Here is a 27,094-nt window from a genome sequence, read left to right as displayed (position 1 = left end):
CTGCCGTGTGCTGAGTCTATAGGTTTCTGGAGCTACATGGACCCGTTATATAAGCTCCCTTGGACGAAGCTACTGAGGCCAGCAGAGGTGAGGAGCTTTTCCAAGACCTTATGGCCACTTAACAGAGGGGTGAGGCCTGGAGAGAGGCCCTCGGGGCTGGCTCCTTCCTGTGGCATCTCTTCTGGTTGTGTCTACGTGAGGCAGTGGATACACAGGGACCAGGCTTTTTTTTTTTTTTTTTTTTTTTAATAAATCTTTATTGTTCATATTATTACAAATGTTCCTCTTCCCCACCCCCTTCCTCCATTGCTCCCCTCCACCAGGTTTCCACCCCACCCTCTACCCTTTCCCCACCCCTCATTGTCCTCATCTATAGGTGCACAGTTTATGTTCAGTCTCTTCCCACATCCCCCTCTCTCCTTTTCCCCGAGAATCGTCAGTTCACTCCCTTCCATACCTCTGATTCTATTATATTCACCAATTAATAGTGTTCATCAGATTTTTTTTTAATTTCCTTGGTTTTTAGATTCACTTGTTGATAGTTACGTATTTGTTGTTCATAATTTTTATCTTTATTTACTTTCTCTTCCGAAAGAACCCCCTTCAGCAATTCATATAATTCTGGTTTGGTGGTGATGAACTCCTTTAGCTTTTTTTTATTGGTGAAGCTCTTTATCTGGCCTTCGATTCTGAGTGATAGCTTTGCAGGGTAGAGTATTTTTGGCTGTAGGTTCTTACTATTCATCACCTTGAATATTTCTTGCCATTCTCGTCTGGCCTGCATGTTTCTGTTGAGAAATCAGCTGACAATCGTATAGGTGCTCCTTTATAGGTAACTGTCTGCTTTGCTCTTGCTGCTTTTAATATTCTCTCTTTGTCTTTTGCTCTTGGAATTTTAATTATGATTTGTCTTGGTGTGGTCTTCTTTGGATTCCTTTTGTTTGGAGTTCTGTGCGCTTCCTGGACTTGTAAGTCTAATTCTTTCACCAGGTGGGGGAAGTTTTCTGTCACTATTTCTTTCAGTATGTTTTCGATATCTTGCTCTCTCTCATCTTCTGGGTCCCCCATAATTCTGATGTTGGTTCGCTTGAAGTTGTCCCAGAGGTTTCTTACGTTATCTTCAACTTTCTGGATTCTCTTGCCTTCTTGCTTCTGTGGAGGAGTGTCTTCTGGCTCTTTATGTTCCAAATCTTTGACTTGATCCTTGCGATCTTCCATTCAGTTTTTAGGACTCTGTATAATATGTTTTATTTCAGACAATGTATTCTTTATTTCTTGTTGATCCCTTATTCTTGTTGATTCCTTATTATTTCTAGTTGATCCCTTTTCATATCCTCATAGGACTTATCAATCTTTCCTAGGAAATTATTGAAAAACCTTATAAGCGTGTTTTTGAACTCTATATCCAGTCGCTTTTTGGCCTCCATTTCTTTCGTTTGTAATCTATTTCCTTGTCTCGGCATTTTCGCAGCTTCCCTGAGTCGGTAGCCTTAAAAGTCTCTTGTTCTGCTTGGATGGAGCGGAGTTTCAGGGTGGAGCCTACAGCCTTGGCTTCCGTCAGCCCTGCCCTATGCGGCTCCTGGGTCTCAGTGTTTCTCAGGGTCCTTCAGTACTCGCTGCAAGCACCTCTGAGAGTGAGGTGCCCTCGAGTTTCACCTGCTACCAAACAGTCTAGTCTCTACCCCAATGAGCCCGGAACTGGGGTTCAGTTCAGTTGGAAGTGGGGTTGCAAGTGGGGTTCAGAGCAGTCTGGAGCTTTTGTCTCCTTCCCACTAGGGCAATCCCGCAGCACAGCCAACTGTCCCTTCTCTGTTCGCAATGTGTGTGCCTCCGGGGTCTCTGCCTTTCACTCTCCCCTGGGTTTCTGCCTTATAGCCCAGTCTCCCTATGTATGAGCCTGGGTCCCCCGGGTCTGGCCTAGAACTGGGGTTCAGTGCAGTCGGAACTGGGGCTCAGCACAGTCCGGAGCTTTTGTCTCCTTCCCGCTAGGGCAATCTGGCAGCAGAGTCCACAGTCAGTCCTCTGCGCGCAGTGTGCGTGCCTCCTGGAGCTCTGCCCTTCACCGCTCCCCCGAGATTCTGCCTCACAGCCCCGGCTTTCTCTGTTTGAGCCTGGGTCCCCAGGGTCTGGCCTAGAACTGGGGTTCAGTGCTGTCGGGTCTGGGGTTCAGCACAGTCCGGAGCTTTTATCTCCTTCCCGCTAGGGAACGCCAGCCAGGCACTCAGCCGCCCCCTCCTCTCTGGCTCCGTCCTCTCCGCGTGTGCAACGTGTCTCCAAACCTTAGGCTTTTACAGTTCCTCTGATTTTCCTTCTGGTTTTCTCTTTCCTTCTTGTTGTAGAATTTCCAGTTAGTCGATTTTCCTGTAGCTCTGGGCAATGTCCATTTTATATTTTAGTTGTATTTTATTGAAATTGTTGTGTGTGGCTGCGGTTAGGTGTTTACCTGTGCAGCCATCTTGGATCCTCTATTTTATTGGGACCAGGCTTTTTAAAGAGAAATGCCATGAAGGGAAGTGTTTGCATGCCCAGCGAGAGGCTGACTGTGCCTAGGAGCTGGCACATGTGTGCCAGAGAACTGGGGGTCGGAGGTGAGCACGTGTCTGGCAGCCGCTGGACTTCCTTCATTAGCAGGCGCTGTCCTTCATGGTCCCACCTTGGAAGGTCTGAATGGCTCCTGTGGGCTCTGCGGTGATCACATCTGCTAGAAGGGTGAGTGGTCTGGAGGTACCCTCGTCTGGGGGGGTCCCTTTGTCCTTCTCAGTCAGCCTGTGGGAGCTGCTGTGCCTGCGGGCTGCCTTGATGGACAGCCATCAGCCTGACCTGGTCTCGTGGCTGGGAGCTGCTTGTGAGTTTGGTCACTCAGTCAGCAAATGTTCACTGAGTACCAGCTTCAGCCAGGCCCATGTCCTGCCCTCTGGTGGGCTTGTGCTGGTGAGGGTGTCCTCCCAACCATAAAATTATTTTCATTGCTACTTCATAACTAATTTTGCTACAGCAGTGGTTTTCAACCTGTGGGTCACCTAAGACCGTCTGAAAACACAGATATTTACATTACGATTCATAACAGTAGCAAAAATTACAGTTATGAAGTTGGTGGTGACATTTCTGTTTTTTTTAAATATATTTAATTTATTTTTTTTTTACAGAGAGAAAGAGAGAGTGATAGAGAGTTAGAAACATTGATGAAAGAGAATCATCGATCAGCTGCCTCTTGCAAACCCCCTACTGCGGATGTGCCTGCAACCAAGGTACATGCCCTTGGCCGGAATTGAACCTGGGACCTTTCAGTCCGCAGGCTGATGCTCTATCCACTGAGCCAAACCGGTTTCGGCGGTGGTGATGTTTCTGAACGGAGCCTCGTCAGCTGCTCTGTCCCAGCGCACTGTCTTAGGCCGGCATTCTGTCTGTCGTGTTCACGTGGGCACTACAGTTCCTCTGCTACTTTAACCTGATTAGAGACAGCCAGGCTGGTGCCACTTCATCATGTACTTACAGTTGGGTGCCTTGGTCTAAAGCACGTGTGTCAAACACAAGGCCCGCGGGCCAAATCCGTCCCGCCAGGCCTTGCAATGTGGCCTGCACCGCGCTGTCATCACTGCACTCCGCTGCGTTTCCATCACAATGACAGTTTATGACTGTTCAGTAAACCATTCGGCCTGCAATTTAGGCTGGATTTTAGATTTTGGCCCCTTCTCTGATTGAGTTCGACACCCCTAGTCTAAAGAGTCTGCTCTGAGAGCTCTGGAGTGAGGTGGCGAAGATGGCCCCAGACCAGCCGCAGTTGTGCTGGGCTCGGGAGGCACAGGCAGCCCTGGGTGGGCGCCCTTCTGCGTCCTGAATCCAGGCAGGCTCCTGCACCTTGCAGCCAACCCTACTTTCATGTCATACTTGGAAGTTTGGAAACCATTGACTGGGTGCCATCTACTATAATAGTAGGGTGCTGACCCTGAACCCCTGGTGGAGGCTGCCCTCACCCAGCATTGGGGCTTCCTGCCCAGATATACCTCTGTGGGTCGCTGAGACTGTGCTCCGGGATGGCTTGGTGACTGCAGAGCTGCCACCCTGCTGGGACCTATTGCTCTAGATCAGTGCTTCTCAACCTTTCTAATGCCGGGACACTTTAATTCAGTTCCTCACGTTGTGGTGACCCCCAACCATAAAATTATTTTCATTGCTACTTCATAACTAATTTTGCTACAGCAGCGGTTTTCAACCTGTGGGTCACCTAAGACCATCTGAAAACACAGATATTTACATTACGATTCATAACAGTAGCAAAAATTACAGTTATGAAGTAGCAATGAAAATAGGAGCTTCTCGCTGAAACCGGTTTGGCTCAGTGGATAGAGTGTCTGCTTGCGGACTGAAAGGTCCCAGGTTCGATTCCAGTCAAGGGTATGTACCTTAGTTGCGGGCATATCCCCAGTAGGGGGTGTGCAGGAGGCAGCTGACCTATGTTTCTCTCTCATCGATGTTTCTAACTCTCTATCCCTTTCCCTTCCTCTCTGTAAAACATCAATAAAATATTAAAAAAATAAAATAAAATAGGAGTTTCTCGTGCTTGAAGTGACTTCTCTGCCTGAAGTGAGATTGTACAGGAGGTAAGAAGTCACCAAACGCAGTTCTGTGTCTGCATGCGAGATGGTGAGGTGTCTGTGTGTAGGACACAGGTGGGCAAGGTATCCGTGTGAGTGGCCCTTCTCAGATGCCTTGAGTCCGTCTTGGCATCTGTGAAGGGCCACATGCTGGTGAGGTCTGTGTTTACCTGTGTGTTGAGGATGTGTTGGTCCTAGGACTCCCTGCAGGTGTCCCCTTCTGGACCTCGGGGTGGGTTTTTTACTTTTACCTGCGAGTTCCTATTTCTCTGAAAGAGGTCTGAGCTTTAGGATAACTTTAGCAACCGCTTGTTCTGGTGGGAGGCTCCGGAGTGGTTATTCTCATAGTTGTGTGTATCTTTGAAACTTTATCAAGCCAGCCCCTGTGCAGGCTGGTGGGCAGGTGGCTTCCAGCTGGGAGGGTGTGGTCTCAGGCCCCTCAGTGTACATGCCGAGCGTGCTCTTGGCTGCTTCTTGCTTGTCCTCTGGCTGGGCCTGCTCCACTTGGGACCTCATGGTTTCTGTTGCTTCTGGAACGAAGTCCGGCCTCCAGATGGTGGACTGAACCTGGGAGCTGTCACAGTCTCCCCTCAGGTCCAGCACAGCTCACTTCCTCCCTCACCGGTCAGCAGGCCAGGTCATGGCTGCCCTTTGCAGTGGCTGGCCCTTCTGCCCAGGACCTGGTTTTCTGGATACCCTGCTCAGCACTCTGGCCCCAGGTCCTGTGTGCCTGCTGAACGCCTGGTCTTTCTCAGGACGCTGTGTCTCACTGGGCTGTGTCTGTGGGTTTGGCCATGGGGCAAGTGGTCCTGAGCCTGTGAGGTGGGACTCGGGGGTTCACTGAGGGCCGGAGCATGACTGGCTGGTCTCATTCTGGACCCTGAGCATGAGTGTAGTGCTCGTGTGGTGGGCGTGCCTGTGGCCTGAGTCAGGGAGTTTCCTGGAGGTGTTTGTGGTCTGTCCACTGGGCAGACAGGCTGGGACTTTGGAAGGCCTTTAATTGAGACAGGGGACTAGGTGAGACAGGGCCCATGTTTAAGAGTCAGATGCATGGATTTGAATTAGTCACAGTCTTTGGTCCTGGTGCAGCCTGCCTTATTTATGTCATCTAAACAGTTTAATAAGCACCTACAGCCTAGCCGGCGTTGCTCATTGATTCAGTGTCAATTCCATGTCATGGCACATGCCTGGGTTGCGAGCTCGATCCCTAGTTGGGGGCGTGCAGGAGGCAGTCAATCAACGATTCTATCTCATCATTGAAGTTTCTCGCTTTCTCCCTCTCCTTTCCTCTCTGAAATCAATAACAATATATTACAAAAAAAATAAAAAAAAATAAGCACCTATAAACCCCACCCCAAAAGAGCTGGAACCTGGCCAGTGTCCCATCTCACTTTTGGCAGCCGCTGTCTCACCCCATGGTCACCACACCTTCACTCCTCTTTCACGCCTGCTGGTGGCCTCTTCCCAGACATAGCTAAACACATGGTTTTAGCTTTATTTAGTAGGAAGAGCACCAAGCTGTGAGTCAGCTTTGGGGACACTGGCCATGCCAGGGCGGTGGGTTTGGTGAGTGCAGAGTGACCAGAAGTGGCTGGGGGATCCGGTATTAGGGGGGTCACATCAGTGTGATGGCCATTGTTCACCAGGTGGTATTGAGAGTGGAGGGAGGACACTGGTTAAAGAGCCCAGACAGAGGGTTGTCTTGGGCAGGGTATCCGGGAGTGTCCAGTGGCGGTCCCACTCCTGCTGCTGATGCTTTACTGGGACTAGTTCCATGTCACTGTGGAGGAGGCTGCATGTGAGCAGCTGGCTATGCCCTGCTTGCCCACGGCGTCTAGGACTGAGCCTCGCCTGGCTGAAAGGAGGCGCCTTGAGCCCCTGTCCCCCCCCACCCATCCTGCCCCCCTGATGTGCCCGGGCTCCTGACGCATGCCCCAAGGCTTTGCCACTGTGCTGGGGTCAGACATCCTAGTTCTGCCGGTCAGCCAGATACCAGAGGCTACTTCTTAGGGGGTTTAGGCCATCTCCCGGAGTCTCCAATACTAGCAACATCATTAAAAAATAAAAGTAAATACAGTTTGTTTAGAGTCGCTTTTATTTCACAGTGATTCATCCACCCACCTGCTGAAGGACGTCGGGGCTGCTTCCCGTTCTGTCAGTTAAGAACAAAGCTGCTGTAAACGTCTGTGCGCAGGTTTTGTGTGGACATCGGCTTTCAGCTCCTTTGGGCAAACACCAGGGAGCGTGACTGCTGGGTCCCACGAGGCTGTGCAGTGTGTGAGACACCGAGCTGCCTTCCAGAGCGGCCGCACCGGCTGCGTTCCCACCGGCAGTGAAGGGGTCCCCCCGCTCCCGTCCTCGCCAGCACTCGGCGGTGTCAGTGCTCTGGGTTTGGCGCTCTGATGGGTGTGCAGTGGACTCTCCTCGTTTAACTTCCCTTCCCTGAGGGCTAGGACGCGGAGCATCTTGCCATTTGCTTGCCGGTCATCTGAGTAGCTACTTGGTGAGGGGTCTGGGAAGGTCTTGGCCCATTTTCCATCGGGTTGTTTGTTTTCTTTCTGGGTTTAGAATTCTTTGTATCTTTTGGAAACAGTCCTGTTTCAGGTGTGGCTTTTGCAAATCTCTCTCCTCTCGTGGCTTGTCTTCTCATTCTCTCGGTATTGTCTTTGTAGAGCAGAAGTGTTTAGTTTTAATTGAGTTCAGCTCATCACTTTTCTCCCTCTGGCCGTGCCTTTGTCGTAGAAGTCACCTCCAAGCCCGAGGTCCTCTCGGTTCTCCTGCGTTGCGCTCTAGGAGGGTCACACGTGTGCGTTTTACGTTTAGGCCTGTGGTCCATTCGGGTTAACGCTGCGTGCAGACTCATTGTTTGGCCTGTGGATGCCCGGCGGTTCCAGCACCATTTGCTGAGGAGACTGTGCTTTCTCCTTGAGCTGTCTACTCCTTTGGTGAGATCAGCTGGCCCTGTCTGTGGGTCTGTTTCTGGGCTCTGTCCTGCTCTGTTGGGCTGTGTCTGTTCTTTCACAGTGACCACGCTGTCCTGATCGCTGTAGCTTTACAGTCAGTCTTGCAGTCGGTGGCGTCAGTCCTCCAACTCTGTTCTTCACCTTCGTTGTTTCTTTGGCTGCTCTAGGTCTTCTGCCTTCATATAAACTTTAGAATCAGTTGGTCCATGTCCATAAGATAACATGCTGGGTTCTGATGGGGATTGTGTTGAATCTACAGATCAAGTTGGGAAGAAGTGACATCTTGACAATATTGATTCTTCTTATCCATGATCATGGAATATTTCTCCATTGACTTAGTTCTTTAATTTTATTTAAAAAATGTTTTTATTCATTTTAGAGAGAGAGTAAGGGAGAGGAATAGAGAGATGGAAACATTGATGAGAGAGAATCATTGATTGGCTGTCTTCTGCATGGCCCCTACTGGGGATTGAGCCTGCAACCTGGGCATGTGCTCTGACTGGGAATCAAATAGGAGAAATCCTGGTTCATGGGTCACACCAGCCAAACAACTTAGTTTTTCTTTGATTCATTCTCAGAGTTTTGTTGTTGACTTCATATAGACCTCATATGTATTTTGTTAGATTTGTACTTAAGTAATTCATTTTTTGGGTGCTAATGTGAATGGTTGTGTTTTTAATTTCAACTTCCACTTGTTCATTGCTAGTTTATCGGAAAGTGACTGACTTTTGTTTATAAACTTCATAACCTGCAACCTTGCTACAGCTGTTCACTAGTTCCAGGCCTCTGCTGGTACAGGGGCGGGGCTGCCCTGCGTGGGAGGGGTGGGAGGGGAGCCCTAGAAGCTGATGGGAGGTGGCGTCCAGTTTCTGCTCTGCAGGTGGTTCTGCCTGTCTCTGTCCTGGACCAAGGGCAGGAAGGGTCTTGAGAGAGCCAGGTTCCACTGCCCCTCAACCCTCGGGGTGTCAGCTGTCCCAGCGGTAACTAGGCAGTGAGCAGTGCCCCTTGGGAGGGAGGAGGTGTGTCCGGGCCTAGTGCAGTGATAGACTGTCCTTGCCAGTCCCTGACTCTGAATCCGTGACTTTAGAATAGGTTTTGGTTCACCAGGATCCTCACAAGGCAGGCCTTGCTTTGGGGTTCAGAGAGCAAGGTGCCCCTGTGTCCAGGAGGGAGCTGCTCAGCCCAAACTACCTGTGGCTTTAGGAGACATTCATGGTGATTTCAGTATTTGTATTAGAAAGCCACCCTCTGCAGTGACAAGAGGGTGCCTCGTGATGTGGCTGCATGGGCATGGTGGCCCACGCAGTGGCGGAGTGGTGGAGGTAGGAGGAAGAAGGGCTTGGGGCGAGGCTCGTTAGTCAGCTGCTCCGAGTTGGGATGCCCTGGTGGGGGAGTCAAGGCATGGACTCCCTTGACTGTCACTTCTTCCCACAATTGAAGTGTGATCGTGTGGATTTCTATCGCTCTGTGCTCTTACTGAGCAGAGTCCCCGGGAGTGAGAGTGAGTCCCCTGCACAGTGACGCTGAAGCCTGCCTCATAAGAAAAGAGGGCCTGTAGGAAAACAGATGGTGACCTTTTGTGACTGTGTGTTGGGAGGTTTCCTAGGACGGGGCAGCACGCTCCTGGAGGAGGAGGTGACAAAGTGGACTTCAGGATTGACAGACGTTCAGCAAGTGGAAGGCGGGCGTGCAGTGAGGGTGCAGCTGGCTAGCGTGTGCCCAGGGTGCAGGGGGAGGACCCACAGCTCTCAGTAAAAGGACTCAGCTCTGTTAAGAACAGCAGGAGGTGTGCACAGATAGGAAGAAGATACAAAAACCAGCAAGTGTGTGACAGATACCCACATCACACAAGGCCGTGCAGGTGGAAGGCGCATGACATACCCAGTCAGTCCACCCCCAGTGCCCTGTCATTAAGGCACCCACCATCCCTCCTGGCTGTGGGTGTGGAACCAGCGGGGCTGGGTAGGAGCAGAGCCTGGCAGTGTGTACTGCCATGTCCAGCAGTCCCGCTCCACGAGAAAAGAGACCTGGTGGGAAGCTTTGGCCTTAATTGATAATGGCCCAGACGGGGAAGAATTGGGAGGTGTTTCAGGTGATCCATCAGCCACACCCGGAGCAGAGAGCTGACACCTGCAACACTGTGGGGGCGGGGTCTGCACATACTCTGCCCTGGAGGAGCCGGACACAGCAGCCCACGCTGTCTGACCCCACCAAGCGGCGTTCCCAGTTTAGCTCCCCAGTGGGGATTGCCGCCCCGCTGGAACTGTTCACGTTGATGGAAGTGTGTTCAGTCTTGATTGTGGTAGTGACTGTACAAAGGTGTGCATTTGCTCAGACTCATCAGATTGCATATTTAAAACGGGTGCGTTTTTCTCTGTCAGCCGCTCTTCAGCCCAGCTGTACACAGAAGCTCACCGTGGTTCTTCCTCCGGCCCTGGCTGCACAGTGTCAGGCTGCAGTGGGAGTTGTGACTTGTGTCTTTTATTGGTTGGAAGTTCAGGCCTGCTGTCTCCTGTGTGTGAGACAAGAAGTTACTGTCGTGCTTGTGAAAGGAGGTTCCCACAGCCCAGAAGCCGCGAGCAGCCTGGTGGGGACTGCAGGTAGACCTGCCACTTCCACCTGTCTGCTCAGGTGAGGACTCCGTTGTCTTCACCGGAGAGAGAAGATTGGCTGTCTGTGGGGGCTGTGCGCTGAACCCCAGGGCTGCGAGCCCTCCTCTGGGTGCGCTGCTTTTGGGGGTGGCCACGAGAAGACAGTCTGTACTTACAAGTCTTTAATAGTTGCTTTCTCCCCAAGTAATACATGCTTATCATGGGAAGTTTGATAAAGACAGAATAATGTGGGAAAGAAATGAGGAGCGATCTGTAGTTCTGTCACCCAGAGGTTTTTGTAATTGTCCCTGATGTTGTCCCGAGCTTTGATGTTTCCCACATCCTTACCTGTTCTGTGGTCAGATTTTAATGGACGGGTAGTGAGTTAACATTCATGTGTTCATTCTCAGAATGCCCACGCTCTGTGCCGGGCACTGCCACCTGTGAAGGTGCTGCGGAGGGGAGCACGGGCCCTTCCCTGAAGCTCAGACACAGCGAGGCAGGCAGGCGTGGAGCGGAGCAGTGTTCGGGGCTGGTTAGGGCGGCCTCTCTGAGCTGGGACAGGGAGCCCTGAATGCAGGCAGAGGGGTCTTTCAGGCAGCAGCTGAGCTGAGCTGCGGGCTGGTGGGGAAGTGGTCTCAGGCTTGCCGTGAGCGTGGTGGGGGTGAGCGTGGTGGGTGACGGGTGTGAGTGGGGCAGTGTGCCGTTTCTCTCCTGCCTGTGCGGTGGCTCTCCCCGCCTGAATTCACCTGGATGTTACCCGTCTTCATGTGCGTGTCCTGAGTGTCCTTTCCCGTTAGTAGTAAGCACCTCGGATTAATTTTTGCATACAGCAAGGCGAGCTGGCCTTGGGAGGGTCCCAGAGGTGGCCTCTTTCGGTCCCCTCACATCTCCGTCCTGGTCGGCAGTGAGTGCTCCTCACCGGAGCAGGAGAGCTCTTGGCTCCTGGGTTCTCCTTGCCCTGGGCCCGCAGGGGGCTTTTCTGGCCAGGCTTGGGATTGCTTCGACATGTCGTGCTTCTGGGGTCTGAGTGGAGGTGGCCAGGAATCCATTGCAGCCACACGGATGAGCTCAAGATGGTACTGCCGGTTCAGTTTCTGATGCAGCAGGTTTAGCCCATAAATGCTTTGATATGATGTTTGTCTCGCTCCTCTTGCACAGAGAACCTTGGATCCTCATGAAATGAAGCATCTATGTACCTGGCATGTGCTACCATGTACTTAGCTACGACAGTGAGACTCAGTGTAAGGTTCTCAAACTCCACGGAAATGATTCTGTGTGTGTAATGTTACCACTTTGATATACAGTTCACTTTTGTTTGTTTTAGTTTCTATTCTCTGTTTGTTTTAAAAGGTGAAGGTGAAGGGGTTAAGCAAAAACAACAACAAAACCCCCAAAACAGACATAGACAACAGTTTGGTGATTCCCAGAGGGAAAGGGTGGGGGAGGTAGAAGAGGGTGAGGGGGGAAAATGGTGATGAACACACAATACACCATAGATAATGTATTGTAGTATTGTATACCTAAAGCCTATGCCATTTTATTACCAGTGTTTTGTGTGGAACATTACCATGGCACAAAACCCAAATTCTCTAGATTCACCTTTGGTCTGCTCCCCTTCCGTCCATACCTTTCCGTGTTAACTTCAGTGCTTTCGAGGCCGTTCTCTCCGGACGCATGTTGTAGATGGAAGCAGGTGTGAACATACACACCTTTGGTTCTTTTTCTTACACCAGCAGGGGCACAGACATCAGTGTGAAGCTTGATTTTTAAAAAAAATGTATTTTAATTGATTTTAGAGAGGAAGGGAGAAGGAGAGAAAGAGATGGAAATATCAATGATGAGAGAGAATCATTGATTGGCTGCCTCCTGCATGACCCCCACTGGGGATTGAGCATGCAACTCAGGCATGTTCCCCTGGCCGGAATCGAACCTGGGACCCTTCAATCTGTCATCCACACTCGCCCCAACTGGAGGTGGGTGGGGGTAGGGTTTAAATCTGCAACCCAGATACATACCCTTGACTGGAACCTGTGACCCTTTGGTGTGTGGGCCAGTGCTCTCACCATTGAGCTACTGTCTAAAGCCCAGTGAGTTTTGAGAAGTGTGTGCACCTCTCTCAATCATCACCATCAGACTGGATGTCCTTCTCCTGTGGAGGCCCTGCATGCCCTTGGCTGCCCATGCTCCCCCTGGGGCAGACCTTTCTGCCTTTTGCCCAGATTCTTTCTAGAATCTCACCTAAATGGCTTAAATACTGTGGTTGTATCTGGCATCACTCTGTGTGCATGTCACTGAATGCGGCAGTGATGTGTTTTTATGGTGAGAGCATCCATGTTTCCACACGTATCATCCACTCACTGCTGGGCAGGGTGCTAAAGCTCCTGTGAAGACTCCTGGGTGCACTTTAGGAGGGATGGCTGAGCTGGGTGGCACGTGTATGGTTAGCCTCGCCAGGAGCCACAGCCCTTCTCCTAAGTGGCTTGTTAGTGCCCGAGGGTCCTGTTGTCATTGTCCATCAGCACGTGCATGTTTCTCACGTTGACGGGCATGGTTTATCAGGCATCCTCAAACTTTTTAAAGTGGGGGCCAGATCACGGTCCCTCAGAGAGCTGGAGGGCCGGACTATTTGAACTACTAATTCCTACTGTAACACCTCGGCTGCGCTCACTGCCCAAAAAACCTGGCGGGCCGGATCAGACTCCTCTGTGGGCCGCATGTGGCCCGCGGGCCGTAGTTTGAAGACCCCTGGTAGATCAAGAGCACTCCCTCTGAGTGATGGTCTGTGATTTTTCACAAGCACATGCACCACAGTCCTTTCCCCACAGCAAGACACAGAAACACTACAGAGCCTCAGAATTCCTCTCGCCTGGGTGGTTATCTGTCTCCACCCTCATCTCACACCCATTGCTGCCCTGTCACAGGTTTTATGTTAATCCTCATCTGAGGATATTTTCCCATTGATTTTTAGGGAGAGTTGAAGAGAGGGAAAGACAGAGAGAAACATCGATGTGAGAGAAACACATCTGTAGATTGCCTCCTGCATGAGCCCCAACCAAGGCCTGGTGGGGAAGGAGCCTGCAACCAAAGTACATGCCCCTGAGCGGCATCAAACCCGGGACCCTTTGGTGTGCAGGCCAGTCCTCTATCCACTGAGCCAAACTGGCAAGGCTGTCACCAGTTTTATGTAAGTGAAAAGATTCAACTGTCCTGCTTCCTCTCTGGTTTCTTGCACTTAGCAGGGCTTGTGTGAGATTTCTGCAGTTGTGTTGAGATTCTGCGCCTTCTCACCGAGGATTCCATGCTGGTGATGGACTGACAGCTGGTTCCATCTAGCCCTCAGCTTTGAGTTGTTTCTAGTTCTGGCTGTTGTGAACAATGCTTCTGAGAAACATCCTTGTGAGTCTCGTGTGGACCTTAGTTTTCATTTCTCTTGAGTAGACCCAAGGAGTGGATTGTTGGCTACAGGAGTGCCTGTGCTCTTCCCACTAACAGTGTGTGCCAGCTGTTTTCAAGTCCTCACCTAATGTCCAACATTACTGTGGTCAGTCTTTAATTTTAGCCATTTTGGGCTGTAATGCTGGCCTAATGATTTTTTAAAAATTTAAATTCTTTAAAAAAAAAATATATATATTTTATTGATTTTTTACACAGAGGAAGGGAGATAGAGAGCTAGAAACGTCGATGAGAGAGAAACATTGACCAGCTGCCTCCTGCACACCCCCTACTGGGGATGTGCCGGCAACCAACGTACATGCCCTTAACCAGAATCGAACCTGGAACCCCTCAGACCGACGCTCTACCGCTGAGCCAAACCGGTTTCGGCAAAAAATTTAAATTCTTTATTGTTGAAAGTATTACATATGCCTTCTCTCCCCTCCACCTTCCCATTGAACTCCCCCTGGCTGCTCCCATCCCCCAGCACATGCCCTACCCCCTACTGTCTGTGTCCATTGGTCATGATTATATGCATGCATGCAAGTCCTTTGGTTGATCTCTTATCCCACCCCCTCCCAACCTCCTCTGCCTTCCCTCTGAGGTTTGAAGTTTGATGTTTCTCTGTTTGTGGATCTATTTTTGTTCATCAGTTTACGTTCATTATATTCTACAAATGAGTGAGATCATGTGATACTTATCCGTCTCTGACGGGCTTATTTCGCTTAGCATAATGCTCTCTAGGCCTATCCACGCTGTTGCAAATGGTAAGAGTTCTTTCTTTTTACAGCAGCTTAGTATTCCATTGTGTAGATGTACCATAGTTTTCTAATCCACTCATCTGCTGATGGGCACTTAGGCTGTTTCCAAACCTTAGCTGTTGTAAATTGTGCTGCTATGAACATAGAGATGCACATGTCCTCTCTGATTGGTGTTTCTGATTTCTTGGTGTATATTCCCAGAAGTGGGATCACTGAGTCAAATGGAAGCTTCATTTTTAATTTTTTGAGGAAAATCTATTCTGTTTTCCACAGTGGCTGCACCAGTCTGCATATCCAGCAGTGCAAGAGAGTTCCTTTTTGTTTACAAGCTCTCTAGCACTTGTCATTTGTTGATTTATTGATAGTAACTCATTCTGACAGGTGTGAGATGGTACCTCATTGTTTTGATTTGCATCTTTCAGATGATTAGTGCTTTTGAGCATGTTTTCACATGTCTCTTGGCCTTCTGTATGTCCCTTTTGTGAAGTGTCTATTAGGTCTGTAGACCATTTTTTTGATTGGATTCCATTGGGGTTTTAATTTGCATTTCCCCAAAGACTAATGATGAGCATCTTTTCATACGCTTATTTGTTATTTACATATCTTTTGTAAAGCATCTATTTAAATCTTTTGCCTCTGTGTTTAAATGGGTTGTTTTTATTATTATTGATTTGATGAGTTTTAAAAACATATTCTAGATACAAGTCCTTTATCAGATAGAATTGTTTTACAATTTTTTTTTAAAGTCTGTGCCTTTTTATTTAAAGAGCAACTTTTCAATTTTAAGGAAGTCTGGTTTATCATTTTCTTTCTTTCAGAATTTATGTTGGGTCTCATCAAAGAGATTTTTGCCTAACTCCAAGCACACGTTTTCCTCTAGAATTTTTATGGTTTTAGTTCTCACTCAGTCCAATTTGAGTTAATTTTGAGATAGTTGTCAGAGAGGGGGAGTTGAGATTTATTTTTTCTCCTACAGGATATCCAATTGGTCCAGCCCTGTTTGTTGAAAACACCTCTGTCTCTGTTGAATTTGCCTGTCACTAAAAAAAAAGTTTTTACTTATTTTTAGAGAGAGGACGGGAAAGGGAGAGAAACATTAATGAGAAAGAAGCATCACATTGATCGTCTGTCTCTGCACACGCTCTATTGGGGACCTAGCCGACACCGGGCATGTGCCCTGACTAGGAATCAAACCAGCAACCTCTTGGTGTACTGAACGATGCTGAGTTCACTGAGCCACACCAGTGGCCGCTCCTGACACTTTTACTTTATTATTATTATTAATATATATTTTCATTGATTTCAGAGAGAAAGGGAAAGGGAGAGAGATAGGAACATCAACGATGAGAGAGAATCATTGATTGGCTGTCTCCTGCATGTTCCCCTCTTGGTGATTGGGTTTGCAATCCAGGTATGTGCCTTTGCCTGGAATTGAACCTGGGACTGTTCAGTCTGTACGCCAGTGCTCTACCCATTGAGCAAAACCAGCTATGGCTCTCCTGTGACTTTCACTGAAAATTAGTAAACCCTGTGTGTGTGTATTGAGTTTCTGGACTGCGGAATAGAACCTGATCCTTGTAGCCCTTTGGAGGAAGGCCCGGACTTAGACTGAGCTTCTCTTCTTTTTCAGAAGTGTTTGGGGGCTACTTGGGTCCTTATATTTCCATATAAGTTCTAGAATCAGCTTCCATTTTCTACAAAAAGTCTTCTAATATCTTGCCTGGGATTGTGTTGAATCTGTATATTAGATTTATGATATTGACATTTAAAAAAATATATTTTATTGATTTTTTACAGAGAGGAAGGGAGAGCTAGAAACATCGAAGAGAGAGAAACATCAATCAGCTGCCTCCTGTACCCCCCCCACTGGGGATGTGCCTGAAACCAAAGTACATGCCCTTAACCGGAATCGAATCTGGGACCCTTCAGTCCACTGAGCCAAACTAGTTAGGGCGATACTGACATCTTAACAGTATTGAGTTTTCTGATCCATGAACATAGTAAGCCTCTCCATTTACTAGTATTTTGGTCTTTCAGAGTTTCTACCAGCATTGTTTTATAGTTTTCAGTGTTTGTCTTTTGCATGTTTTGTGAACTAGATCCTTAAACAGTCATATTTTTATGTTATATAAATGGTATTTTTAAAAATTGAAATTTCCAGTTATTTGTGGCAAACATTTAGAAATACAATCTCTTTATTAAGTCTTTTTATTTATTTTTAAATTTTTATTGTTCAGATTATTGCAGATGCTCTCCCCCCCCCCCCCCCCCATAGCTATCCTTCACCTGGTTCCCACACCCCTCAAGGCCATCCCCCCACCCCACTGACCTCATCCATAGGTTTAAGCTCTTTGTCCAGTCTTTTCCTGCACCCCTTCCCCCCGAGAATTGCCAGTTTGCTCCCTTTCCACGTACCTGGTTCTACCCTGTTTCCCTGAAAATAAGACAGTGTCTTATATTAATTTTTGCTCCCAAAGATGCACTAGGTCTTATTTTCAGGGGATGTCTTATTTTCCCATGAAGAAGAATACGGTACACATTTATTGTTAAATGAAAATAAAGGAAATTTATTGCCTGTATACGGTACGGTAGTATGGTAGTTGTCAACACAAACCAGACAAACTGTGAATCCTACAGTATCAAGAATTTACTCATTTATTCAATGACAATCATGTCATCATCTTCTGGAACATCATCATAACAATCCAATTCCTGAATTTCCTGGTGAATTTCTTGTGACTCCAATTCTTTCAGAATCAGTGGACCAAATCTCTCATGTTTAGCAATAGCCCTGTCTTTAAATGAGTACTTCTTGTCAAGGTAGCCTGCTCGCAGTGCATTTGCAATGCAACTGTCAGTGATTTTCTCCCATGAATTCTTCACCCAGGTCACAACTTCTTGCAGTTTAGGTTTCACAAAGTTTCTGAGACAGAGCCTGGGGGGGTGGGGGGGGCTTATTTTTTGGGGGATGCCTTATATTTCACTCAGAAGGAAACCTGTAAGTAGGTCTTATTTTCAGAGGATGTCTTATTTTCGGGGAAACATGGTATTACATTCATCAGTCTGTTCTTTTCATCAGGTTTTTTATTCATTTGATTTTTTAGGTTCCCTTGTTGATAGATATGTATTTGTTGTCACTTTGTTGTTCATAATTTTTTGTCTCTATTTTTTTCTTCTTCTTCCTCTTCTTAAAGAATGCCCTTCATTATTTCATATAATAATGGTTTAGTGGTGAAGAACTCCTTTAGCTTTTTCTTATCTGTGAAGCTCTTTATCTGACCTTCAATTCTGAATGATAGCTTTGCTGGTAGAGTAATCTTGGTTGTAGGTTCTTACTATTTAGCATTTTGTATATATTTTTTAAAATTTTATATAATAAATCTTTATTGTTCAGATTATTACAGGTGTGTCCCCCCCTCCCCCCATAGCTCCCCTCCACCTGATTCCTCACCCCACCCCATGCCCTTACCCCCGCCACTGTCTTCATCCATAGGTGTAAAATTTTTATTCAATCTCTTCCCGCACCCCTCAGACCCCCTTCCCCCTGGGGACTGTCAGTCCATTCACTTTCTATGTCCCTGATTCTATTATATTCTCCAGTCCATTTTGTTCTTCAGATTTTTTATTCACTTGATTTTTAGATTCACTTGTTGGTAGATATGTATTTGATGTCTTTTTGTTGTTCATAGTTTTTGCCTTTACCTTTTTCTTCTTCCTCCTCTTCTTAAATAATACCCTTCAGCATTTCATGTAATCCTGGTTTGGTGGTGATGAACTTCTTTAGCTTTTTCTTGTCTGTGAAGCTCTTTATCTGACCTTCAATTCTGAATGATAGCTTTGCTGGGTAGAGTAATCTTGGTTGTAGGTTCTTGCTATTCATCACTTTGAATATTTCTTGCCACTCGCTTCTGGCCTGCATAGTTTCTGTTGAGAATCAGCTGACAGTTGTATGGGTACTCCCTTGTAGGTAACTAACTGTTTATCTCTTGCTGCTTGTAAGATTCCCTCTTTGTCTTTTGCCCTTGGCATTTTAATTATGATGTGTCTTGTTGTGGTCCTCTTTGAATTCCTCTTGTTTGGGGTCTCTGTGCTTCCTGGACTTGTAAGTCTATTTCTTTCACGAGGCAGGAAAGTTTTCTGTCATTATTTCTTTCAATAGGCCTTCAATATCCTGTTCTCTCTCTTCTTCTGGCACCCCAAAAATTAGGATTTTGGTACGCTTAAAGCCGTCCCAGAGGCTCCTTACACTTCCTCACACTTTTGGATTCTTCTTTCTTTCTGCCTCTCTGGTTGGGTGTTTTTTGTTTCCTCATATTCCAGATCTTTGGTTTGACTCTTGGGGTACGTTGATCTTTAGTTGAGTTTCTGTATATTCTTTATTTCAGACGGTGTATGCTTAATTTCTGACTGGTCCTTTTCCATTTTTTTTGTATTCTCACTAAGGTCCTTGAAGGTCTCTTCAAGTTTCTCAGCAGTTTTTAGAAGATTCTTGAGTAACCTTATAAATGTGATTCTGAACTCTGTGTTTACTTTCCCCCATCTCTCTCATTCATGACATGCTTCTGTGTCTCCTCATTTTGGCTGCCTCCCTGTGTTGATGGAGTGGCTTTGTGTGGTCGGTGACCTATAGGGGCCAGTAGTTCAGCTTCCCCAATCACCCGAGGTGGTCGCTCTTGGTACACCCCTTTGTGGGCTGGGTGCAAAGTCTTGATGTAGTTAAGCCTTGATTGCTGTTGGTACACTGGGAGGAATTGACCTCCAGGCCAATTGGCTGTGAGGACCCGCTGTGTCTGTAATGGAAGAACTGCTGTGCTGGGGACACACTTGTAGTGCAGGCCTTGTTTCAGTGGGGCTTTGATGCTCACTGAGACCACCTCCTGAATGTATCACTTATGGATGTGAGGAGTTGAAATCTGGTGTCTCACACTGACCACTAGGCACACTGCCTTCTGGATCTCCAATGGGGTGCAGTTCAGCTACTGCCTGAGGCCACCCTGCAGGAGCTACAGCAAGAACCACAGTCCTCTCCTTTCTGCTTGGAGCTTGGAGGCTTTGGAGCTGCCTGCACCAGGTTGCAAGTTTGCTAGGTTAAACTGCAATAGAGAAGGCCTTTCATATGCAAAAGCTGCTGCTTGGAGTTTTGGTGTGTTTGTAGATTGTGTGGGGTGGAGTCTCAGGGTGTCACTAGGCTAGGGCGTGGCAAACAGCAATGGCTGCCAGTCAGCCGTCTCTGCCCCTCCGACTGCGTCCCCGCGTCTCATGCCCCAGCACAGCGAACAATTATTCTTGCACACAGCTCTGCAAGCAAGCCACCCTCACTTTCCCACCCGATGGCAGACAGTCCAGCTTCTTTCCAGAAACTGGATTTCAGAGAGATTGGGAGCTTGTCTCTCTTTGGTTTTTAGAGATGCCCTTTGTTAGTGAGGTAGAGGACTTTCCTTCTCTTGCTAGTTGGTAAAGGTTTTTTTTTGGTCACAAATGATGTCTGATCTTGTTATATGCCATCCTATATAATAAAAGACTAGGGACCATAAGTGTAATGACTGCTGGACCAGTCGCCATGAGGTGCACTGACCACCTCTTATTCCCCCCTCTCCCCCCCCTCACCGCCAGTGGGGTGGGACTGTGTACTGGCGACTCATGAGTAGGCTGAATGGCTGACCTCTTAGTCCCTCCAACCGGTCCACAGGCTCTGATGGATCAGTGGTGGTGAACGTTGGAACTGGGATGGGTGGCGGGAGGACCAGGCTGTCTGTCAGGCCATTGGAATCCCCAGTTCATCACTGGCTGCTTGGGGGCTCAGGTTGGTGGGAGAGAGGCACTGGTGACTTCACCTCCATGTGGGCACAGCTGCTCGGGGGCTCAGGACTGCGGGAAAGCGGGTGCCGGCGACTTCACTTCCATGCGTGTGTGCTGGGCTGGCTGCTGATGGAACCCGCTGTCTGCTCGGGGCCACTCACGCAGGCGCTGCCACCGCCACCACCACAGCCACCACTGCTCCTGCCGCGGCTTGCAGTGCTGATAGAAGCTGTGGGGCGTGCCTGTGACCTACCCACCCCGGTGGTGGAGGTGGTGTTGGGCTTAAGGACTGGCGAACGGGCAGAAGATGGCTCTGATTGCAGGCTGGGCCTAGGGCCCCAATCTGCACAATTTCGTGTGGTGGGCCTCTAGTTGTTCATGTATGATGCTCACGTGATTGTTCTCTTTTAGTCTGCCATGGTGAGTTTACAGAAATTGTACTCGACCTGTTCATTGAAAAAGTCAGCCTGCGTGGCAGTGTGTGATGCCAGCAAGGACCCTCCTCCTGTCCTCATGCTCCTCCTTCGGTGGGTGCCCGTGTGTGCGCCTGTGCACTGTAGTGAGATTCTTTTTTTTTTTTTTTTTTTTTTAATATATTTTATTGATTTTTTACAGAGAGGAAGGGAGAGAGATAGAGAGCTAGAAACGTCGATGAGAGAGAAACATCGACCAGCTGCTTCTTGCACACCCCCTACTGGGGATGTGCCTGCAACCCAGGTACATGCCCTTGACTGGAATCGAACCTGGGACCTTTCAGTCCGCAGACTGATGCTCTACCACTGAGCCAAACCGGTTTCGGCCGTAGTGAGGTTCTTAAACATAGCAGCTGAGGACCTCTTGGGGACTTGCTGCTTTAACCGTGTCCGCCTAAGTCTCATCAAGACTGAGTGTTGTCTGTGAAATGATAAGTGGGTGACCTCACAGCCGAGGTTTGGGCCACCCTCCTCTCCGACTCCTGCCCTGGGCCTTGCTTGCGTGACGTTGGCAGGTGTGGCGTGGGATACACACCCGAAGGCGGGAGGAAGACGGGAGGGGTCTGCCAATCGTGGGCTTTTTGTGTGTGTGTTTTTATTTTTGTTTCAATCAGCTATTTCAGATATCTTTTCTAACCTTTAGTATTTGGAGGCATTATAATATAGAAAAACAATGCTTTGTGTGTGCATCAGCCAGGTTGACACTTGCTTTTTATTTTTCTGGGCTGTTGGTCTTACTCTGGCTGGCCGTGTTTGGAGTTGGCCTGAGGGGTGTGGCTTGCACATCAGATAAAAAGGCACTATGCTGTTGGCTATTTGGGTACTTTTCCTGTAACGATGCTGTGCCCAGGCCTTCCGAGGTGACATCAGAGTGTGAGTCCCGGAGGGAGGCTCCCTTCAGCCCGCCTTCATGGACAGGGCATAAATGGGCCACCAGACGGTGATTTTAAGAAAAGCACATAATGCACACTGCTAGGCGGGGGACTTTTTTTTACCGGTATTATTACATAACAGAAAACGATTCTAATGTTTTGGACTATTTTAAATTATGTGTCTATATCTGAAAGCAAATCTGAATTAGTTTTAGACTTTTATGTGAAGAAGCCATTCTGTGTAGTTTTCGGGTGACATGTGTGGCCTTGATGCCATTTGCTGCATCTGTTCCATGGAAGCACCGAGGGGCACACAGGCCACTGTCCCCTAGTGCTTGGAGGTGTGGGTGTGGGTCCTCTGCTACAATGCTCACTGTCACCCCCAAACTCCCCCCCCCCCCCCCCCCCCCCCCCCCGGCATACTGTCGCCCTCTGCCTGGCCAGCCCCACATGCCCACGTCATCTTCACGCATCCACAGCACTCTGTTCTCCCCGCTTGTCCAGATTCTGGCTGATCCCTGGCCACCTACAGTCCTCTGGCTGATGGAAGTGTTTTCTCTTGGACTGTCAGGGGCCACACTCAGGACTGAATGACTGAGACTGTGTGTGCTGGGGTACGAGGTGCTGGGTACCAAGATAGCAGAGCAGAGGTCTTGCCACTAGGGACTCATCACCACGCCCCAGCATAAAAGCCAGGCACTAGGACTGCACGTGCTCGCCTTGCCCGCACCTCCCCCACCCCCACCCCAAACCCCGCTCCTGCCACCTGAGTATGCGTCCCTTAGAACAAAGCATGTTGTGGCTTGTTTGTATTTTGACAAATTTCCGGCTCATACTAAAGGCCTCTAGGGAACAGCTCTGTACCCTTCCTGATTCACCTGTCCTGACCATTTTATCCAAGCGACTTAACGCATAGCTGACATGGGTGGGCGTTTGTGGGGTCCAGCCTGTGCTGGTGTGTGCTATTGGGTCGTTAGGCAAAAGGCCTTGCGGCTCCACATCTTCAGTGCGCAGCGAGCGCACTGTGGAGACGGGCGTCGGGTGGGTCTTGAGGAGCTTTCGGGGGTGGTTCACAACAGCGCTGCATCCAGCACCAGCTGCTCACACACCCAGCCCAGCCACTCACCCCCTCACCCCCACTCACACTCACCTACCTTCAGTCTAACCCGCTCACATTCACATTCACTCACACCCACTTTCACACACACATTTCCTCTCTCTCTCTCTCTCTCTCTCTCTCTCTCACACACACACACACACACACACACACACACACACACAGTCAAATACACTTTCACTCTCACATGAATTGTGTATTACGCGTAAGCACATTTTTGCATTGATAACTTTGTAATCTTAGCAAAGTGTACTACTAGTCATTAAAGCTGACTTGTACCTGAAGAGCATTTAGGAGCTTATGTGTGTGGGGAGGTGTCAGGGCCCAAAGCAGCCCTGGGAGGACGGAGGCTGGAAACAGCTGCATGTTGGCAGTGAGGACAGAACCCTGTGCTGTCTGTCGCCAAGGTCACCCTGACTGCTCTCCTCTGAGCAGGGGTGGAGGCCGGAGCAGGCCCTGCCTGGGGTCCTGGGTCCACTTCTGGAGCCTCATCTGAAGCAGTGGCAGCACTGGCCCGCACTGTGGGAAGGCCTGGCCGTCATGGAGGTTGTGGCTGTCACACTTGGCCAGCCCAGTCACCCCCTGCCTGACTCTGCGAGTCGCAGGGGGCTGTGGTTTCTGCCTGAGCAGACTGGTCACAAACCATGGCAGGGTCACTGAGGTGGAGAGGGAGGGGCCTGGCACTCTCTTCCTGGTCAGGGTGACGTGCCGTGTGCTCACCACTGTGTGCCTGGCACAGTGTGAGCTGTAAAGGTGAAGTTAGTGGGTTTGGAAATGTATTTGCAAGTGCACTGTATCCCGTTCTAAAGGCACAGAGCTGAGGAGGACAGTCTGGAGGGAAGGATTTTGTGGGCTGATCGAGGCCGTCCTGGTCTCTTGGCTCTGTCCCGACTCCTCCTCCTGTTCTCATAGCGACATCTTCGAAAGCCCCCTGGGCAGCGGGGCAGCCTCAGGACAAATTCTCTGTGCATTTCAGACAGGGCCTCGTGCTCTCTGCTCCAGTCCCTCTCCTGGCTGCTTGGGTGCCAGCGTCAGCGTTCAGGGGGACAGCCTCCTTCCGCCATGTGTAACTGCAGAGGCCTTGCCTTTCGTGCCATTGTCTCTGCAGAGTCTCTGGGGATGAGGGTGAGCGCAGGGGTCTGGTCCCTGCTCCTGTCATTACACCTGGGCCGTTTTCCCGGTGATGAGCCTTCCCAGGGCTGGGGGCGCCGCTGAACCACGTGTGAGAACAGTGTGTGTGAGGGGCTGTGGCAGGTAAGCTTATGCTGATGTGCGTGACGTGGGATTCTTCCAGGTGGAGGCCCAGGCAAGTCCAAAAATGCCTGGCCCTGTGCAGTGCAGCTGGGCTGCCCTAGATTTTCATTCCGGATACAGTAAAACATTGGCATGAGAAGGATCAGGAAAGCTGTCACTGGGTAAGAACACTTGAGTGTTCCTTGAAATCTAGTGAGTAGGGAGGGGAGGGTTCATTCAGTCCTTAAGACATAGTGGTCATGCTTGGGTGAAGATGGGGTGGTCTGGTGGCCTTGGGCTGCCCGCTGCTCTGCTGGTGCCACGCCCCACCCTAGTAGGGCCGCACTGGCCTCCCAAACAGGTACCAGGGAGCCGCTTGCGTTGCTCAGTCTTGGCCCGCAAGGTCGCCTCTCTGACTTCGGGAGGAGGGTGTGATGCTGCACATGTACCTTTAAAACTGGAGCCTTCCTGATAACGAGAGAGGAAACCAGACTGAGTTTTCATCAAGAAGAACATTAGAAATACATTTTGGGTGAGATTTGTAGCCACTGAAAATTGTTTTTGAAGAATGTAGAATGACATGGAGTTACTTATGATATAAGAAGTAAAAAGAAGCCCGGTCAGTGTGGTTCAGGGCTGAGTGTCGACCTATGACCCAGAAGGTCATGGTTTGGTTCCTAGTTGGAGCACATGCCCTGGTTGTGGGCTTAGTCCCTAGTAGGAGGCGTGCAGGAGGCAGCCAACCAGTGATTGTCTTCATCATTGATGTTTTTCTCCTCCCTTCCTCTCTGAAATCAGTAAAAATATGTTTAAAAAAAAAGAAGTGAAAAGAAGAAAATAAAAAAACGAACATCAACAAAATGACCTTGGTTTTCTTCACGGTTCTCACAGCACACACGGTGATGTGGATGCTGGACAGAGTGGAAGAAACTGCGTGCAGCCCTAGGGGCATGGGGCTTCAGCAGGTTCTGAGTCCTCATTTCTAGTTTTCTGTCGTGAACAAAACGAAACCCTGTTGTCTTATGCCTGCTTGATCGTGGAGACGGGCTGCTCTGGTTCAGGTGGCCCGAGCACAGAGGAGGGAGACCAGGAAGGCTGCTGTGGGCTGAGGGAGGGTGGTGGCCGAGGGTGGTTTGATCAGGCAGCAGAGCCCCAGGCCACACTCCGACATCCCCGTTAACTGCCTTTGTGTGGGAACTGACCCAGCGGAGCGGCCACTTCGGTGGGAAGGTGAATCTGAAGGATCCTTTGAAGTTGAAGTTGTTCACTGTGTGAGGTGTGGCCTTCTCCTTCCCAATGTAAAGGTTGGAAGAACACAGCTCATGATACACAGACCTCCTTGGTCATTGTTGAAGTGAAGCCCAGAGGGTATGTGTGGAGCCGGAGGCATGCGGTGTGCCACCTCTGCCCTGGGCACTCTGGGAGAAATCGCTCTGCCCAGGCCTTGGCTGCCCCAGCTGGAAGGGGGCGTGGGCCATCGCTGCAGGGGGCCTTCCCTGATGAGTAGGACGATGCGTGTCCCCAGCCAGGAGCTGTCTGTGAACTCCGCTATTGCTTCTTCTCAACCTTTTCTCCAACATTCTTCAGCTGCATTTTGAGGGGAAGTTGAGCTTCTTTGCTTTTGCATGAATAGATACTGTACTAGTATGCTGTGTGTCTGTTTAGAATGAGTGACTATAATCAGTTCACAAGATCCCGAGCTGTGATAATGTCATTGAAACGTGCATTGATGCAGCTGTTGGTGTTCAGATGCTCCCCAGGCCATCGCAGTGTGTGTGACTTTTGCCTGTGATTGTGATTCATTGTATCTAGGGAAGGCAGAGGAAAGCACACCCTATTACAGCCTACAGGTCTACCACCCACGAATGCAAACAAACTTTTTTTCCCATGAGGAGCCACAAGTTTGCTGTCAGGTTAGAGCTGTGGTGGGTAAACTGTGGCTCACGAGCCACATGCGGCTCTTTGGCCCCTTGAGTGTGGCTCTTCCACAAAATACCACGGCTTGGGGGAGTCTATTTTGAAGAAGTGGTGTTAGAAAAAGTTTAAGTTTAAAAAATGTGGCTCTCAAAAAAAATTTCAATCGTACTTTTAAAAAAAATATATATTTTATTGATTTTTTTTTACAGAGAGGAAGAGAGAGGGGTAGAGAGTTAGAAACATCGATGAGAGAGAATCATCGATTAGCTCCTCTTGCACACCCGCTACTGGGGATGTGCCCTCAACCAAGGTATATGCCCTTGACCGGAATCGAACCCGGGACCCTTCAGTCCGCAGGCCGATGCTCTATCCACTGAGCCAAACCGGTTTAGGCTCAATCATACTTTTGCTATTTGGCTCTGTTGACTAATGAGTTTGCCGACCACTGGGTTAAAGCAATTATTAGAGCCTCCTGCATTGCCTGTATGTCCAGTGGCATTTGTCATTTCTCTCACGTATCCACTCACAGATATCCTATATCATAACAGCCCAGCGACCAAATAGCGGAACAACCAGAACGACCAGTTGACCGGTCACTATGATGTGCACTGTCCACCAGGGGCAGATGCTCAATGCAGGGGCTGCCCCTGGTGGTTAGTGCGCTTCCATAGTGGGAGCGCTGCTCAGCTGACTGGGATGAGTGACACTCCCACAGCAGGCCGATCCCTGCAGGCCATGCCCCCCTACAGTGCATGAATCCCGTGTACTGGGCCGCTAGTATCTAAATTAGAGGCCTGGTGCATGAAATTCGTGCATGGGTAGAGTCCCTAGGTTGTTCTTTGGATCGAGCCTTGTAGGTGAGTCCAGGGAGAGGCCTGTTGTTTCTTGATGACCTGATGGATGTTGAAGGAGCCAGAGCCCAGCACCTCAGAGGCTCTTCTCAGCCTCTGATCAGACTCAGGAGGGTGTGATGCCCTCAGGACGCCTTCGCCTGGCTTTTCCTCTCCCAAGGGAGCCCTTTCAGCTGTGCCCGAGGGGAGGATGGGGCTTGGCCAGTGGAGTGCGGAGGCCCCACCAGAGGAAGAGCGCGGTTCCCCCCGAAGCTCCATCGTTGATTCTCATGGAATTAAATGTGAACTTAGACACTTGTGTTATGTGTCTGATGGCCTCTGTGCTGATTGCTGCTGGTTTTTGAAGCTAAAATTAATGCTAAGCCTGCATGATTGGATTTGCTTTCCAGTGATGGAGCTCAAGCATGTGCTGTGTGAGTGGTTCTCCCTGTCCGTCTGTGTTGTGGGGCCCCCTCCTGGTCAGCCATGGGCACCATGCTGCCCAAAC

General features: G+C 49.3%; 1 protein-coding gene across 2 annotated transcripts in view; it reads left to right on the top strand.

Moving 5' to 3' along the window:
• TAF4 (TATA-box binding protein associated factor 4) overlaps positions 1 to 27,094 on the top strand; it is a 62,256-nt gene that overhangs the window by 8,332 nt on the left and 26,830 nt on the right. The window lies entirely within an intron of this gene.

The sequence above is a fragment of the Pipistrellus kuhlii genome, unplaced genomic scaffold (assembly GCF_014108245.1).
Source record: "Pipistrellus kuhlii isolate mPipKuh1 unplaced genomic scaffold, mPipKuh1.p scaffold_m20_p_60, whole genome shotgun sequence".
NCBI classification, from domain to species: Eukaryota; Metazoa; Chordata; class Mammalia; order Chiroptera; family Vespertilionidae; genus Pipistrellus; species Pipistrellus kuhlii.
This window is presented reverse-complemented; position numbering and strand designations above follow the sequence as displayed.